Source organism: Cupressus sempervirens, chromosome 7 (assembly GCF_028749045.1).
Source record: "Cupressus sempervirens isolate cs-2001-9-10 chromosome 7, ASM2874904v1, whole genome shotgun sequence".
In the NCBI taxonomy this organism is placed as follows: domain Eukaryota; kingdom Viridiplantae; phylum Streptophyta; class Pinopsida; order Cupressales; family Cupressaceae; genus Cupressus; species Cupressus sempervirens.
In genome coordinates, this window is record NC_143124.1 from 379163277 (window position 1) to 379181290 (window position 18014).

Genomic DNA, 18014 nt, shown 5'->3' on the forward strand with positions numbered 1-18014 from the left:
TGCACATTAGTTTTTAAAATGAAAAATGTACTTATAATCTATAAAATGAAACACTACCCAATCTTTTAAAGACTGTTTGTAGATAATTCAAGAGTGCTATAACGTGAGAAAACCAAATAACTTCAGAAACTATAGGCAAGTAATTGCAAAGAAACCAAAAAATGAATAAAATGCTAAGAACACTTGAGCATGACTATGTTGGTTATAGAGAATTTGCAAAGTGAAAAATCCAAATTGGGTAACATAGCTCACTTACTTTAGATATCATAAAGATAGCTCCAACCTCATTAATAGTATGCTAAGAGGACCTATCTTTAATCTATTTTTATTATTATGGAAGGCTATATTTGATCTAGATCAAGTCTCATGTGAACCTAACATTTACATATTATATGGTTTTGATTTTTCTATATGCTTTTGAGCTGAAGTTGAAAACTCCAATAGATTTATTTAAAAGATCTTGCTATTTAAACATCCACTTTATATTGTCATCACATTTAATGAAACACAAAAGGATGATAATGATGATATCTTTAGATTCACATGTGAGATCATGAAATAAAGATAACAAGAAGCAATAAGATGCAATTAAGGGCTTATAAAACTATCATGTAGATATGGGTATCACATAATTGTTGAAATGCCTAACTAGAGTCAAAATATTCTTGCTTTAGATTGAACATACAACATAATCGGTATCCCCAAAAAATAAATTAAAGCATTTTCCTTGCTAACAAGTTGGGCAAACGTACAACAAGTTTTCAATAGAAAATGATAGCTTACCTCAAGTTTATTATTGGCGAGTTTTATTGAAATAAGTGTGGTGATCTTGTAGAAACCCTCAAGAAAAAGCTTCAGTGTCTTACCACACAAGTCAATTTCTTCAATGTGTTTCTCCACAGCTTTATGCAATACTTTCACAACCTCCTCATTAACCTCATCATCATTATTAGTAACAATACCACCCATCTTTTTAGATGTTTCAATAGGTTGTGATATTTTTTACCCACTTTCAACATATATATATATATATATATATATATATATATATATATATATATATATATATATATATATATATATATATATATATATATATATATATATATATATATATATATATATATATATATATATATATATATATATATAAGCCACTACTCTACTTGTAACAATAATTCTTCATAAGCTACATGCATCTCATAGAGAGTTACTACAACGTTTTAAGCTTGTTTCTCCTTCCCAGTAGTAACCCAATCCTCTTTCTTCCCTTGGTTACATATATCATGCCCTCAACTTAATCAACTTAGAGAATATTATAATCCCTCAGGTAAGAAATATGTTACCTATAAATAATAATGTGTTAACCAATGAAATATTAGAGAAACTCACAAAAGATGCATCTCCATGGATGGTAAAAAGAAATTCTATTCTATTTGCTAGATCCTTGGTTACAATAAATGAACATTTTTTATTAGCTAAAAGATCCTATAATTGCCAATACATGTGATGGACTATGGGTATATCTAATAACAATACCAATGAAAGCTTGTGATTTGTACATTATAAACTCAACATAATCTCATTTGCCATCTTAGTTCTAAAAGCTAAAATCACATCCAAAATAAGACAAATACATTTGGATGAAATTATGCTGAAAAATCAAAATCAAATAATTATATTGAAACCCTTAGTATGAAGTGAAAGGCTTATAACTACTAATATTGGACACCCATATTCACTAGAAACAAAATCAACTATGGATCCTAATGGATAACCATCATATTGCTTCATCTAGAGAAGAAAATTGTGAAGGTTTCTTAGTGTAAGTAAAGAATCAAGAATTAGAAACAATATATTGATTAAAATATTGAATAAATTCACATCAAAATATAACTTGGAGAAAAATAAGTTGACCCCAACAAATAATTTTCTTCTTATTTGGATTGTAATAAAGTGAATTTAGCCAAAAATCATTAAATTACACTTCTTTCAAATCAAGAGATGGAATAAGATTGTTTAAAATTTCAAGCTCAATGTATATTAAGTATCTTATTACCACAACTATTTCTATTAGACAAATCTCCTCCCCAAGTCTCTTATAAATTTGCTAGCAGAACATACCTCTATGCCTGTGGCAGACCTACCAATGATACATGATCATGTATGCAGTAAATATTTTAGTGGAGTATTATTCTCATCTCTTGATCTCTATTTATCCCATTCTCCCAGACATCAATAATTTAGCCATACTGAGTATATTATTCTTTTTTCTCTTCTAGATTTTTCTTTTCCATTAAAAGTATGGTTTTTTAAACCCTAGATCAACTATAAATTTGCTAATGGAGAAATGAGTTTCTGCATCCACCGGGCTAAACACATACAATAGTAGTATGTTGATCTCTTTATTATTTGTGATAAATCTAATAGAAGGAAATTATTCCCTTCCCCCTTGGTTCTATAATAGATTTGATTGTGGGATACTATAATCTTATTCCTTGGGTCTATACAAGATGTCATTGGGATTCTATGTTGTCTCTTTTGGTCTGTGATATCTTAACCAATGTCTCCTTTGTTGGAATTATAAAAGAAATTTTTACCACTATTCTAAACAACAAAAAGGTTATACAATTCCTCATAGTGGAATGGAGCATATTGTGTAACAACCATCTTCTCCATATATCCACAAGGGACAAGATGAAGGTAATTATATTCTATAGAAACCAAACTTTGATATTGCCTCAATAGGGAGAATGGAACAACACAAAGCTAAACAAGATGAGAGTGGCATTGAACTATCAAGAAGGCATCTTATAGAACCTGGTGCAACTTCTAGTGGATTTTTTCTTCTAGGGAACCCATATGGTTTCTCTAGTTTAGGTTTGAGTGATTATTATTAGACTTACCAAGAAAGTGACAATGTTGGATCTTTTGAACCAACTTTATATCAGTCAAAATAGGTTCCTATAGTGGGATAAATGAATGTTGTGGGCATTATTCCATACCCAATTCCAGCAACAATGAGAATTAAAATAATGAATGAAGTTATAGTACCAATTTTTGGAATAAACATTAAAAAAGTAAGAGTAGTAAATCCTTTACAAGAGCCCATACTGGCTGATCACTTGTTAAATACCACTCCTTTGTTATCTATAGTATTTGGCATTGATCAATCAATTGAATGGATACTTAGAGAAGTTATTTTTCATTCTTATGTGCCTAATAATGAGGGTGAACCTTCTATCTCTTTTGAGATGAACACAATTTGGTGGAATGAGAATAGAGGTGATGCTTATGTGAAAGTATATAAGTTGCATTATGTTCATAAAATTTCAAATTAAGAGGAGAAAAACAAAGCCATCTCTCTTATTCTAAATGAAAAACAAAAATCTCTTATCATGAATGTAAAAGGATGGACATCATAAAGGTCTTTGTGGTTTAGAAGGTATTCATTTGGGCAACAACAAAGGACTCTCTCGTAGACACCATTGTATATTGCAACAAGAAATGCATCAAGAGCATTTCCCCCCACAAGGGGAATTTTTGCAAGCTCCCCACAAGGGGCACATTTCATTTGCCAAGTGCTCTCCAATGTTTATGTTTGAAAACTATGCTTCCAAACTTGCATACAAGTATTCAACATCAAATTGGACAATCTTCCCTAATATTGCATGATGCTTACTTGTATGGTCAAACCAAAAACAAATACATCTCTAAAAATATTTTGACCTAAGCTGCAAACCAAATCCTCAAATCCAAACCTAAACCCCAACCAATATCATGACCAATAACTTACTATAAATGATTACAAAGATGAATATGACTTTAATTTAATAGTCAAATATATTATACAAGCAAGTTAGGACAAGGTAAACTAGAAGAGACTACATAAATGCTTATTAAAACAAGGCAAGCTAGGGGAGACCATAGAAAGGAAAGCTAGTATTTGAATAGAAAAGTACTTATAAAGAAAGTATGCACCAATTGACATCACTCAAATATGAAAACCACCTATGGACAACACAAGGGAATTTACAAGAACAAATGCACATTAAGGATACAAAAATTCTATAAAGCCTTTTGCGAATTAGACTATACAATTATGGAAGTGCATTCTTGGTCAAGAAAGAAACAACCAACCATAGAACTCCCATCAACAATATTTGATTATGATAATATAATATCAAATTTCTTAGGTTTGCACAACATCTCATAAAAATTAAAGCTTCCATAGAGAAAGGATAAAAGAAATTAGATGTTAAATTCATATATTGAAAAACCTATAGCCAAATATCAAATATATTCACAAATTCTATGTAGAGAAAATTATTTACTAATGAAAACACTAGTTCTAACTTTCTACCTGATATATGATATGACTAATTGTAGTTCGCTCCAAAAGTAGATTCTTAAAAATCCATTAAATCTATAAAATAGTTGTTTAATATAAGGATCTCATATTAGTAGAACTTAAGAAAATTGTGTATATGCATGAAAAATGAAAAGGAAGACACATGCAACACCTTCAAAAAAAAAAAAAACCTATATGTATATGTCATGTGCTTCTCTCTTCAAGATCATTTAAGCCATTAAAAAGACTTACTCTGTCAACCAAGTAAACTTGTTTTAACATCATATCTTGCATTGGAAGAAAATTGTTTATTTTATCATATAGATGAATAGATTAATAAATCAAGCCCATGCAATATGTTTTCTATACAAAAAAAAATCACATAGGGGATTCTAATGTCATATTGGGCACAAAGGTTTGCACTAGAATTTATGCTTATAAACCTTCTTGCATTCCCATAGGTAGATGTATCCACACAAAAACCCACATTCTCAATAGTTTGTGAAGGTAAGACTCTGACATCCTCATCCTTAACTATACCATGAAGGTCACCCCAATTTCCTTCCATTAATATGGCTCTTATTGGAAACATCATTTCTCTTGCGGAGGAATACAAAGTGGGATTTGCAATGAGATTGCTTGAGTACTCTATAATAAATTCCCCTACTTCTCTAGAGTCTTCTGATTACATGCCCCAACAATTTTTTTGAGTTCTAAAGACTTCAAGCTTATGTTTGAATCCATGTTGAGAAACCCTATTTTTAGCTTGGTGGACATTGGTAAGAATGATCAGATTCATATATCACTAGCCGACTTTTAACAAGTTTCCTATTCTGTGTATAAGGGAATTTTCCTCCATTCCTTGTTGCACAAAATCACTCCTTATCCTTTGTGCATCTATCTAAATAGCAACATTCTCCTAGGGGAGCAAGCTTGTTCAACTGGTTAGGATATTTTATGGAAAGGACATACTTAAACATTTCAAATGATAAGTCTTCCAATAAAAATAAAGAATCTATTCTTATATCTGAGCCCATAACATTGCTAGAGAGTTCATCATATGGGCTACAAGTTTCAGCAAAGAAAATAGATGATGATGATAGTGGACATGTAGTAAGGGATATCCATTCAAATAGAAGTTCCCTTGATCAAGTCAAGGATGGAGATGTGACATCACCAACTTGAACTTACTACACTTCTATTAAAATTTCTATAATAATATGTTAATATTGAGATGTGATTTATAAGAAGTCTTGTTAATTTAAAAGAAATAATGGAACAAGACAAAAGCATACACTAAATGCTCATGTGTATGAATATCAAAAGTTTAGATGACTGCAACAGTCATTTGTTGGTGGTTGAAATGACATACCTCCTCTTCCATTTGATTTATTTGACACAATTGAAAATTAAAAACAATAAGTCACATTCTCCTCACTTAATAATTATCATAGAATATATACAAGGCTAGGAGATGAAAATTTAGATATTGGCATTCAAAAAAATTCATTAAAATTATATCTATCAATATGGTACACTACTATGTTGAACCTCTGATATGTGAAAATATAAACCTAAATAAAAATAGATGCTATAGAAATAATAGTAAAAATGAAAGCAATACCCAAAAATTGATTTAAAATGTAAGATAAATTTCCTGGTATAGCATCGCTCTTGTGAGGTATGGTGGAGAGCTAAAGATTTCCAGAAGTAAGATTATGATGCATAGAAATGGTATCTATAGAAGATAGAAGTTCTACTAGAAGGTCTAGTTGATCTATTACTGAAAAAATGCAATGCTTTTCTACAATAAGAGAATTGTAAATTGAGGAGCCTTTTTCTTGTGTCATGCTTTCCAATAAGCTTTCCTCTAATGAGTTCAAACACTTCTTTATCTCTATTGGAGAGTTTCCTCATGCCTTCCAAAAATTTCTATCACCTTGCTCAAATAAAATGGAGTAATCCCCACTAGTTCAAGAAGAGCATGAAAAATCATCATAACTATATTATGTGTTGCCAAAAAAATCTCTACATAATAAGAAAGCATGCACCTATGGAATTGTTCATTAGTAAACAAGGATGTTAAGTTATTGCTACATAATCTCTATAACTTTACTCTGCACATAGCAGACAAAACCTTGTAATATAGTTTCATATCTTCAAGTCTATGATGTTCTACCCATATGCTATCCATCAATGTATCACTCTGAAGGCTTCTAATCACACATATACATATAGGTTGACTACTATGGAAAATTGCTCCTAGGATTATTTGTGCTCTATAGTTTACATCTGGTGTTAAATCCCTCTCATATTTGTGCCAATGTTCCATCAATACAAAAATATTTGGTAGTAAATGGATCAAAGTCTTCTTTAGTGGCTCTTAATGGTGAGATGGCCTATGTAACTTGGACCATGGTGCAAAATAAAATGAGAGATTCAACTAACAATAGTTCAGCCTATCATATATTTTTTTCAACCCCATGTCAGAAAGGGTGGAAAACATTTTAAAATAGGACCAGATGCATTATGAGATGTTCTATGTGAAGTATTATTATTTTTGCAATATTTTGTTACTATTATTAACAAAAGAGTGTATTCTAGTATACTGTAATTCACTTATTAGAAGAAAATATTTTGTGCATGAAGTTTTATATCATATGTTGTGGCTTTGTAGTGTTTGTAGAATAATGTCGATGTAACCTTTTTTAATCATAAGATTAATAACATGTGGTAAATCCATTGTTCCCATTTTAGACATTTATATTGCGTATAAAATTGTTTTTATAGAGCATTTTTTGTTAGCATTGCATGATTTTGAGACTCCAATTCTATCACTTCTTTGATCATGCTTACTACAACATAATTTACTATTGTCTACAACATAATAGTATCGATATATGTACCATGGTATTATTTTGTAATACTATTGTAAAGTTGTACACCAAGATGAAATGCTTTCTTAGGATTTGATTGAACCATGGAGGAAAACCACCTGCAATACAATAGAACTCTCTACCCTAGTGAGTTGCAGAGAATATTGGGGTATTTTTCCTCCAGCGATGATGATTTTGCTAGGGTGTTGGAAAGTGAGTGTGAAGACAAGAAAATGGTGTTTGAATAAAGCATGATGGTTTTGATGAAACTACATGTGGGGTGATGTAGGGGATCCATAGTCATACGTAGTCAAATGAGCCAGTTTCTAAATGATTTCCAATCTCAAGATGCAATGTCAAAGTTAATGGTTTATCCAATGTACATTTATCATGAAAGACATTTTTTTAAGGACATAAATAGTTTGGAGGGCTTTGAATGGCTATTACTTGATGGATGTTTAGTGGAGGCAGAGTATGATGATGAAAATGGGAGGGAATTTTGGGATGAGCAAAAATATACATGAGAATAACTTTCATGACTTTAGAGGGCTTTGAATATAATTTTGGTCACTATTGTAGCTATCAATCAAAAGCATGGGGAAGAAATTGAGCTCTTCTAACACTCCCTCCATGAATGAGACCAAGCATTGGAGGATATGCGACATAGGCTAAATAATTTGTGGGAGATGATATTTTCCTTGTAGGATCAGCCCACTAATATAGAAAAGGATACAAAAAGAGGAGATGTGGTTAGATAATATGAAGATGATTTTAAAATTGAAAATTTGATGAATATATTCATTTGGCAATCACATGGGCAAGGAAATACATAAGTAACAGTGAACTATAAGGTGAAAGAGGAGAAGTAAAGGAAATTTTGGTTAATCCTCCTCATGCCCCATATGTTGCTTCCATTCTTGCAATGAAGATGTCATAATTCATATTACAGAAGGAAGCATCTAATGTAACAACTACATTTGCTTCATCTCTATAAAAGTTTGAAGGTTTAAAAAGCTCTAGATCTACGTTGATACATGAAGAAATGTAGAACAAAGCTCAAGGATTTTCCCTTAAGGACTTAAAATTTGGTGGAGCAAGCTTCCACAATAATAAATTCTTAATAGAAGTCCTTGTTTGATCTCTAGCACACTCTTTTGCCTAAATTTTTGTGTTTTATTAACATTTCTCCTTAATAACTGGACCATTATTTTGTTAAGGAAAAGATAGAAAGGTCCATGTTTTTTCCCATCAAAACAATTATTTGATACTCAGGAATGAAAGAAGTGGTTGAGCATGCAAGAACATGCTTTTGAAGAATTATTTTTTCCAAACCTTCAAAATGAAATCAAAGAATGGTTTTTATATAAAATACCAGTTGCTACAATAGAACATGAGGAACATTGACTATCTGACATTCCATATTGCACCTCAATTAAATCTATTTCTAAACAAAATATTTTTCCTTCTAAAAATTTTGATATTTTTATTTTTATATTCATGTCATTGGAGAGAAATGTGGACCACATTATTGTACCTCTTTATACATAAAAATCTAAGTCAAAAGATGGTTTAGAGGAATCTATTCTAGAAAAATTGCAAGTGAATTGGATATCATTGCAGAAAAAGTAGCAAGTTACATGAAGTTTGAGTTGGGAAGGCTTTAGGAGTATATTAAATAATGTGATAAAATGATAAAGTTCATAGAAACAAAGATAGTTGGGGATCTCAAGAAATGAGTTCATAATCAAGCATAAGAAAAATTAGAAGTGGTTGACTTAGTAGAGGAGCTACAATATGGGGACCATACTAGTTGAACCTTGCAAAAAAAGAAGAGGAGATTTCTCATCTACAAAATGATTGTTAAAAAAATATGCCATCATATAGGAGATGACTTTGACAATACATAGATCAAAGAGACTACCATTATATAAAGATATTTGTAAGAAAACATTCTATTATCAAGAAACTAAAAGAATATCTTATTAGTTTAGAAGATAAGATTTCCTATCTAAAAAATCTTAAGATACCATCCTCTTTTATTTTGAATAGTGAAACTTCCATCCCCCTATCATGTCTACCAATTTTATTTTTTACTTGAACATACCTTCATCGCCTGATAGTATTGACAATACTAATGGTTTTCAATTTCAACATTTGACACCTAGAGAAAACTAGAATTTAGTTGTAAGTAGGTACAAAAGTTCATATTCTTGTGGATATAATTAGAAGAACATATATCAATGTCTTCCATTGGAGGATTCAAAAGAGATTCATTGGAAACAACAAAAATTCATCACCTACTTCTTGAAGATTTAGATGTGAGTCCACAACAACCAATATAAAATCATCATATATATCTGGAAAATCTATAAGGGTGTCATCCACTAGAACTAGTAGAAGTTCATCACATACTTCTAGAAGGTTTAGATGAGATTCTTTTGGATATAATAGAACCAAGAAATATAGTTCCAATGTAAATACATCTCATCCATCATGGACAAGAGATGGTCTATGGAAGAACACTACTGGAAATAGAAAATCAAGGTCTTCTTTAGTTTCACAAAATATAAAAGCCCCAAAAGTGGTAATATTATTTTGGGTGTAGACACTAATTAAAATATTAAATCAAGAGGATAAAAACCATAGCCTAAGGAAGTACAACAAGTTACAAGAAATAATCATGTTAACAAGACACATGAAACTTTTGTGTAGAATAGGTGGATGTAAACTCATCTAGTAAATCATTTTTTAATTGAGAAGTATATATGCTATTATATCTATGAATTCCAACCCCATCACAAAATAAATATTTGAGTATGCTATTATATGTCATCTAGTTCAATCTATAACATTTAGAGAAAACCCTTGGAAAATTTTTAGTGGAGTCTGGAGTTATTTAATATGATAGACATGATGAGCATTGAAGATGATTGTTTCTTATTCTCTCGCTAATTTGTTGATGATATTTTTCCACAAATAAATATATACATGTAGGATTTTGTTAGCTCATGTATCATTAGTTATAGACTCATAGTTTATACTTTATTCCACCATCTATAAAGCACAATAAGTTTCTTTAATGCATCACACAAAAATATCTTGTTGCCTTCATTAATGAGAATCTTATGCATTTCATTGTTGAGATAAACTAAATTATGTTAGAAAGTTGTCCATATTTTAATTAAATAGTAGTATGCTTATGACATGTAGAAGGTAAATATATCATTTGTACCACTTAATCAATTAGTATTTTAATGGTTATGGTTGAATATAGTCTGGTTAGCCACTATTATTTCATGTGGATTTTATTTCTTCGATTCTGGTGATGATAGTTCTAGATATTTGTCTTTACAAGAGGAGTATGTAATGCTGCATGAGTCATTTTAAATTAAAAACTCATCAATTTTGGAATCAGTATGACTCACATTTAATTTTATTTGATTTCAATTAATTCTATTCAATATTGAGCAAGTTACAATTATTTTGCAACAACCATTGAACCTTTGTCTAGGATTTGGAGTGACTTTGTGTTACTTTCCATTGTAGTAAAAACATAAAAATAGGGAGGAAGTTATGTTTAGTAATTTACTTTCATATTGTTCTAAGTTCAGGCATTCATGAAGGATTTTGAATGTGCAAATGATATTGAGAAGACTAAATTATATGTCTATGTCTATTATGACAATGAGTGAGAAGTGTAAAGGGGTGTGTAGATGTGAAGTTGGCCTTTGAGTGGTTGAGGGGAGAAGGTAGGGATATAAGTTCTTCATTTATTTGAGTTCCTTCTAAGCGTTGTTTTGATTATTCATCAATTCTAAACTTCTTGTATTAACAAGCTTGATTTTGGAATTAGACAATAGTGTTGACTTCAATTATGGACAATCAAACTTAAAAGAAATTTGGTCTTGCATAATTAGAAGGTGATCAACCATGAGACAAGTCAATTCATGGTGGTTTACTTAGATAAGCTACCAATTTTTTATGAGCTTTGAAAATAGGGCAGGTGGATGGATCTAGTTGGTCTAGTGTCTTGTCTCATGGTATTTTAGACTTCATGGAATGATTAAACGAAGCAATCTCAAGCCAGATGTAGTAATCTAAAATCTATATATGGGATTTTATGGTACACAATGTACACAATGATGAATTAAGCTTAAGGAATTTGGCTTCAGAAAAATTTGGTTATGGTAATTTGAGACAAAACTATTGTATTTTTCTAGAAAGTATAGAGGATTGTCAGGGACATGGCATTGACACATGAGGATTGACCTAAGATGATCTTTCTTAACTCAAGAATTGAAAGTTGTGATAGTTGAGTGGTTTTTGAATTAATGGTAGAAGATAATTCCTATAAGTTTAAATCTAAACTATCAATAAATGAAAATGGATTGGATTTTATTTGAATATCTTATTACCCTCATCTACTACTCAACAAGTAGTTCTTAGCATAGATTAAAATACTTAATGGTTAGTGGTTTGAAAGGATGGGTTCAAAATGAAATCCTCAAATGAAATCTCAAGTATTAGCTTTATGACTTACCTTATTTGAAGGGTAACTTTGTATAAATAACTAGAATATAAATATTAGTTGATAGGCAGAATCAACTATAAAATGTAGGCATTGGGCTTTTAGTTTTTCTTAACTATTGAAAAATGGCTGAAGGTGCTCTTATGCAAATAATTACCCTTCCTTTGAATTAAATGTCAGTAATGTAATGCCAATCAATAGAAATCATTTGGAGAATGAGATTACAGAATGATTATAGGGTTTCTAGTTTACACTCTCTCCATTACTCTTCTCAATTCATTGATAATAAGTGAGTTAGATCACTCCCAATACTTCACACAAACATATATGATGACTATATAAATGAGACAGATTCGAAAAATGTCTTTCTTGAATAGTTTGTGATCTAAAATATAATGTTTTTGTAATGGATCAATCTAGAGAGGGCATTACAAGATATAACTAAAAATAAATTTCCTTTTCCATGTAATATTGATAAATTTAAAAAATATGGCCAATGGTGAACCTAATTTTTAAAATTTTGGGAGAATCAATTAGATCACCATCAAAACATAAAAAATAATGTGTACCTAAAACCTTGATTATGCCACTAAGATAGGACATCTTTGGTAACTTGTAGCATGAAGATCATGCTATATAATTGTTCTAACTGTTGAAAACACAGACTCTGACTCTTGTCATTGATGCTCATTTTCCCTCCTATTGAATACACAGACCCTAACTCTTGTAATTGATGCTCATTTTTCCTCTGTAAGCTTGTTGAAGTGATAATTTCTCCATCATTAAGTGCCTTTCTTTTACCTCCAACATGCTTATCTCCTATTAGATGTGTATATTAGCCCTTACAATCTACACCCAAAGTATTTAAGAAGACTGCATTGTTTACTTTATGGTGGCTACATGAAGCTTGTGCTGAGAATTATCTTCAAAGCCCTCCATTAAAACAATAATACCTTATTTTTCCATGGGTTTACTTGCTTCAACTTTGAGGACTAGAGACAGCTGCAAGCACATTTGCAACACCATTTTCAACTCCTTGTCATCATGAATAGCCATTATAGAGCTAAAATTGTAATAAAATAATGTCCTTTTCTCATTGTCCCCAAAATGGAAGGATCCGTAAGATAAGAACACAAAGCGATGAATTTTTCCATTCCCACCATTCCTCTCTCTTACTGCTTATTAGATTCCACAACGAACTTTAAAATGGATGTTTATCATTTAAAACATCAAATTGTTCTATTTTATATATTGTCAACTTTATAAAAATATTATTATGCTACAATTTAATTAATAATTTTTCTTTAATGATTTATTATAAACTATGGTTTTGATATTCATAACTAAATTAATCAATGTATAAAGTAGTTTAACAAATCAATCACTTGTCATTAATATTTAAGAAAAAAATATTAGCAAATTTAATTTAAAATCAACTAATCAATATACAAAATATTATGTCTAAATTTTTTACTTAAAATATTTAAAATAATTTTAATTTTTTATAGAAGATAATTAAAATAATAGTTCATTTTTATAAAGATGAATATTAATTTCAGCTTTAAAAATATCATAAGCATCAATATATTTTATTACTAAAAATAATCAGGATTATTCTTTAATGCTAATAAAACAAGAAATCAAATAAAATTGATAAGATAGTTAAAAAATTTAGTTCATTACCATAATCAAAGAAAGGAAAAAAGTGTTAGAACTATCACTTTAGTAATGTAATGATTAAGTTACTTAGAAATATATAAGAACTCATGAAGGAGTGAAAAATGTATGTATTGTTATCAAGAAAGAGGGTGACTATTATTAAACAACCATACACAAGAGCACTCTCAAAGGACCGAGTATATAATAATGGCTTTCTAACATAAAGGTCTCATAAATTATGATATTATCAAATGTTATTATAAAGAAGTAATAATCATTCATTTGATCATTTTTATTTAGGTAACTAATTATTTAATCAGTTATTTGGTTCTTTTTAAAAAAAAATTTAGGTGACTAATTATAGTGACTAACTATTCAATCATTTATTTGGTAGTCTATTTAGCCACTTTTATTTTTTTGCTCTTGTATTTTTCCCAACGATCAAGTTAGTCACTTATTTAGTTACCTAAAGTTAAAAATTGCAAAGAAATAGTAGATTGTGATCATCTTTAGTCACGTGACTAAATATTTTAGCGGCATGACTAAAATTTTTAGACACTTAGTCACATATTTACCGAAATGTACTAGTGAACCAGTTTTACCAAAATGACCATAACTTATTCACTTCTCCACATAATCACTCCAAACCAAAACCAAAAGGAAGGTCATTCATCCTATTATCAAAATATATAGATTATACATGGTTTCTAGTTTGTACAAGACTTGGAACCAACACCAAAACTAAAGAGCCACTCACAATAGCAACTTAGAATCACTTTAAATTTGTTTCAAATGTCAATGTTTCCTTCCATTATGCTTTGGTTCGACCATACATCAATTTATATAGAATATTTAGAAATTTAAAACTTCCCAACTACCTTTTGAACCAACTCTTTACATTCTTTTAATCATGATGCATTTTCATGACAACAATTTATGTGTTTTATGCATTTTTGCGATACAACTTTTGCAAGTTTAACTCCAAAACTGAAAAATATTTGCATGGACACTTGAATCACCCTAAAATGGAATTAAATATATATTTTACATAAATTTTATCCTTTATAAGGCATTCTTTCATATTTAAATTTTTTTGACCACTTTAAGATCTCCTTGCACAATTTTGACAACTTATTACAAACAAATTCTCTAGCCTTTACATCTTGACCAAAATGGACTCAAATGACTCAAATGAATTTAAATATCTCATATAAGATATCTTATCCTCCTTTTTTATTGTATTTAAGGTGCCCCTACACCATTTTTCCTTAGCTACATGCTCCACCTTGTTTTTATTGTTCTTGTTAAATAAGTTTCCTAGATCCTTAGTATGTTCTCTATTTCCTTGATCTTTGATATCCTGAACTAACTGTTTATTGAAACAATAGGTTTTTTTTCTATTATATTCCATTCCTCCTCTATTTCTCCTTCCTCTATTTCCTCTATTGGTTGGAAAATCTTGCTTGCTAGGTTTAACGTTGGAGTTAATTGGTTGTGCTTTCTTGCTTTTCCTATTGATTCTAAGATCCAATTCTCATGATTTACTTAGGTTTTATCCCTAGTTTGTTTCTTATTCCAATTTGTGATATTTGGAAATAATTCTTTTAAATTATAAATTCTTTCTTAAAGCTTGAATTTAGTTGTCATGGTGTTTTTGATAGGATCTAATATGATTATGTCATGGATACATAGCCTTCATATTTGGAGTAATTAATATTATAAATTGATCTATTTGTTATTACTTTTGATTCTTGAATTCATGAAGGTCTAGTTCCATATTGATTAGGATTTTGATATCGTTTGAATGATTATAATTTTCTTCAAAACCTTCCAATTCTCCAAAAGCCAAGCCAATGCATTTTAAAATTTGAAGATGTAATAGCTTTGATGGTAATGCTTTAGTAGTTACCCAAGTAGGGATTCATAGTTTTATAGCATTGCAATCACTAAAGTTTGGATTCTATTTTATGAATCTCACAAAATATCCTTTGTTAAAAAAAATAGAACTTGAAAGAAGCTGAGATCTAGTAATTTTTTCTTTGCACTAAATGTATACTAATCTGTTGGATAAGGAGGATATACTTACTTGTTCTATGGACTGGTCTTTTAGTCATCTAGGAAAGTTTGGGTGTTTTCATTTTAAGCCCATTCTAGTTTACAAATAGCCCCAAATATTGACATTCAAGCCATCTACTCTCACTATCCTCATCACTGATAATCAAAATAGTTTTACATTCTTTGTTATTGGCCAAGATAGTTCTTGTATAGTCAATTGCTTATGTTGTGATTTCTTGGGTCTTAGGGCATCCTTCCTACTTATTATTGAGTGAGCTCTTTACCCTAGATATATTGCTAGCATATTGTTTGTGGCATGGAATATAAATATTGTCATCTTTGCTCCTCTTTATGGTTGAGGGGAGTGTCTTCTATGGAAGCTGTCAACACTAATTATTTGATTGCTTTTCAGAGATGCTTTTGAGATTTGTTCCTATTGTCATCTTATTCAATTCTGATACATGATTTGGTCACTGTGGGGGTTTGGCCTTCAAGATGTTGACTTGATTCCTTTCACAATTACCTTTTTTGTTACAATGAACCAATCACCATCACTTTATTTTCTTTCTAGGCTAATGCAATTGGGGTTTTCATGGGTTCATTTCTCATGATTGTACTATATCTTCTATTTCCCTTTAGGAGTTTTTGATAGCACATGAAATTGGAGTTTAATTATTTCCTCCTTATCCTTAAGCCGATGTGAGGCCTCATCCCGACCCATCGTAGCATAGTTGATACTTTATTTTTTTGATACTCATGACTCAATATGTCGAGACATTGTTGGATACACTAAACATATTATGTTATTTCATGTTGTGTGATGTTATACTTTCAGATATTTGTTTTCATCATTTAATGCTTTATGAACATGTATATTGATGAAGTAAGTGAATCCAGAATTAACACTTTGATTATGCAATTTTAATAATTGAGAATATGAGTAGAATGAGATAAACAACTGATTATTTAAAAAATGTCCATGTTTTAATTTTATGTGATTTCCCGGATACATTATATACATATATGCATGTGGTCTTCTTGAGCTACTGATGTGTGCAATGAGTGTACAAGATATTTTAGCCAAGAAATCTAACAGAGAAATGAAACTAAAACCTATTTACCATTTGTGGAAGCCCCATTATTTGTATTTTATTTATATTGTGAGATGTATGAATGTACCTTTCTATAATTAGTAAATGTTAATGTTTCATAACAATGTTTTTATAGTGTCACTTGACACTTGTGATTTGTATATGCATTCCAACATGATAGTTAGGGTTAACCAAATAACCTAAAGATCTAAGTCAGACTAAGTTAGTGACATTTTTGCTAATCACCTTTTAATCGAGATTAATTACTCCTAATCTAGATTAGTGTTTAATTTGCATTTTGAAGGTTGTTAGATAGTCCTTAAATTTTTCTAGCTTTTGATAGGTCCCTAATTAATTCCTGAGGCCTAAAATTATGAAATCTAAGTGCCCAAGGGGTATGGGTATGGGTTAGGGGCATTTTCCAGCCCCCTAGCCCCTTTTGTTGACTTTTATGGTCACTCAAAAACCCCATTTTTGCTTTATGGCGAAAATTGATAGTTTTTATCATGAGTTGGATGACTTTAACTCCACCTTGAGGTTAGCCTTAGGTCTAGTTGTGTTAGAAACCTCTAGAAATTTTGGGCATGTGGGGGAGTTATTGCTTTTAGAGGTGGTTGAGTTTAAGATCTTATTTAGAGGCAATTTTGAGAGGGTTTTGAGTGTTCACCCAACCTCTAGTTTTAGAGGGGAATTTAGGATTGAAGGAGAAGGAGAGGAAAACAAGCTCATCTCAAACTTGTTCATTTACCATAACTTGATTTTTGAAGGTAGGAATACTTCACCTCATTTTTTTCATGTTGTGCTTCATGTTTTAGTTTTGTTGCTTATGTATGTTTGTGTGTGTTGAGTATGTTGGGAGGGATTGAAATGGGTTTTCTTAAATGTCTTTCCTTTGTGTTTTGCTTGAATTTAAAAGAGATTTTTATGGGTGTATTGGCATTACTCACCCTTGGATAGGGAAAAAGTGACCATGTACAGGGGAATATCTTTAGTTGGACTCCAACAGTGTAGAGTCTCTTCTCAGGACAAGAAGAGGGAGAGAGGGTAGGGTGTTATGGGCCCCTACTCATCAACATAAACCACATATGATTTTTGGAATGTAAGAATGGAAGAATAGAAGTTTTTGAGTTATAGCCTCGAAAGGGCACATGTTTTGGTGTTGTGTCTGACGTCTCTTGTTGGAAAAATCCACCTTCTCCCTAGTTTGGTTCAATGATGAACCTGTTGTGTAAACCCAGGATGGGAGTGAATGTTTGATTTTTTCTCCATGTTATGTTTGGTTGTCTCCTAGTCAATTTTCATTTTCTCCACGATCACCATGATGTATTGCAAAATTTGAAATGGATTCCTTGTTAAGGGCCAAGAAGGGAATTCAACTTGTTATTGAAATTTTGTTATGTTGAGGAGATTTCTCCTCAGGGTTAAAAATCTTGTGTAAAATGTATTTTAAACTT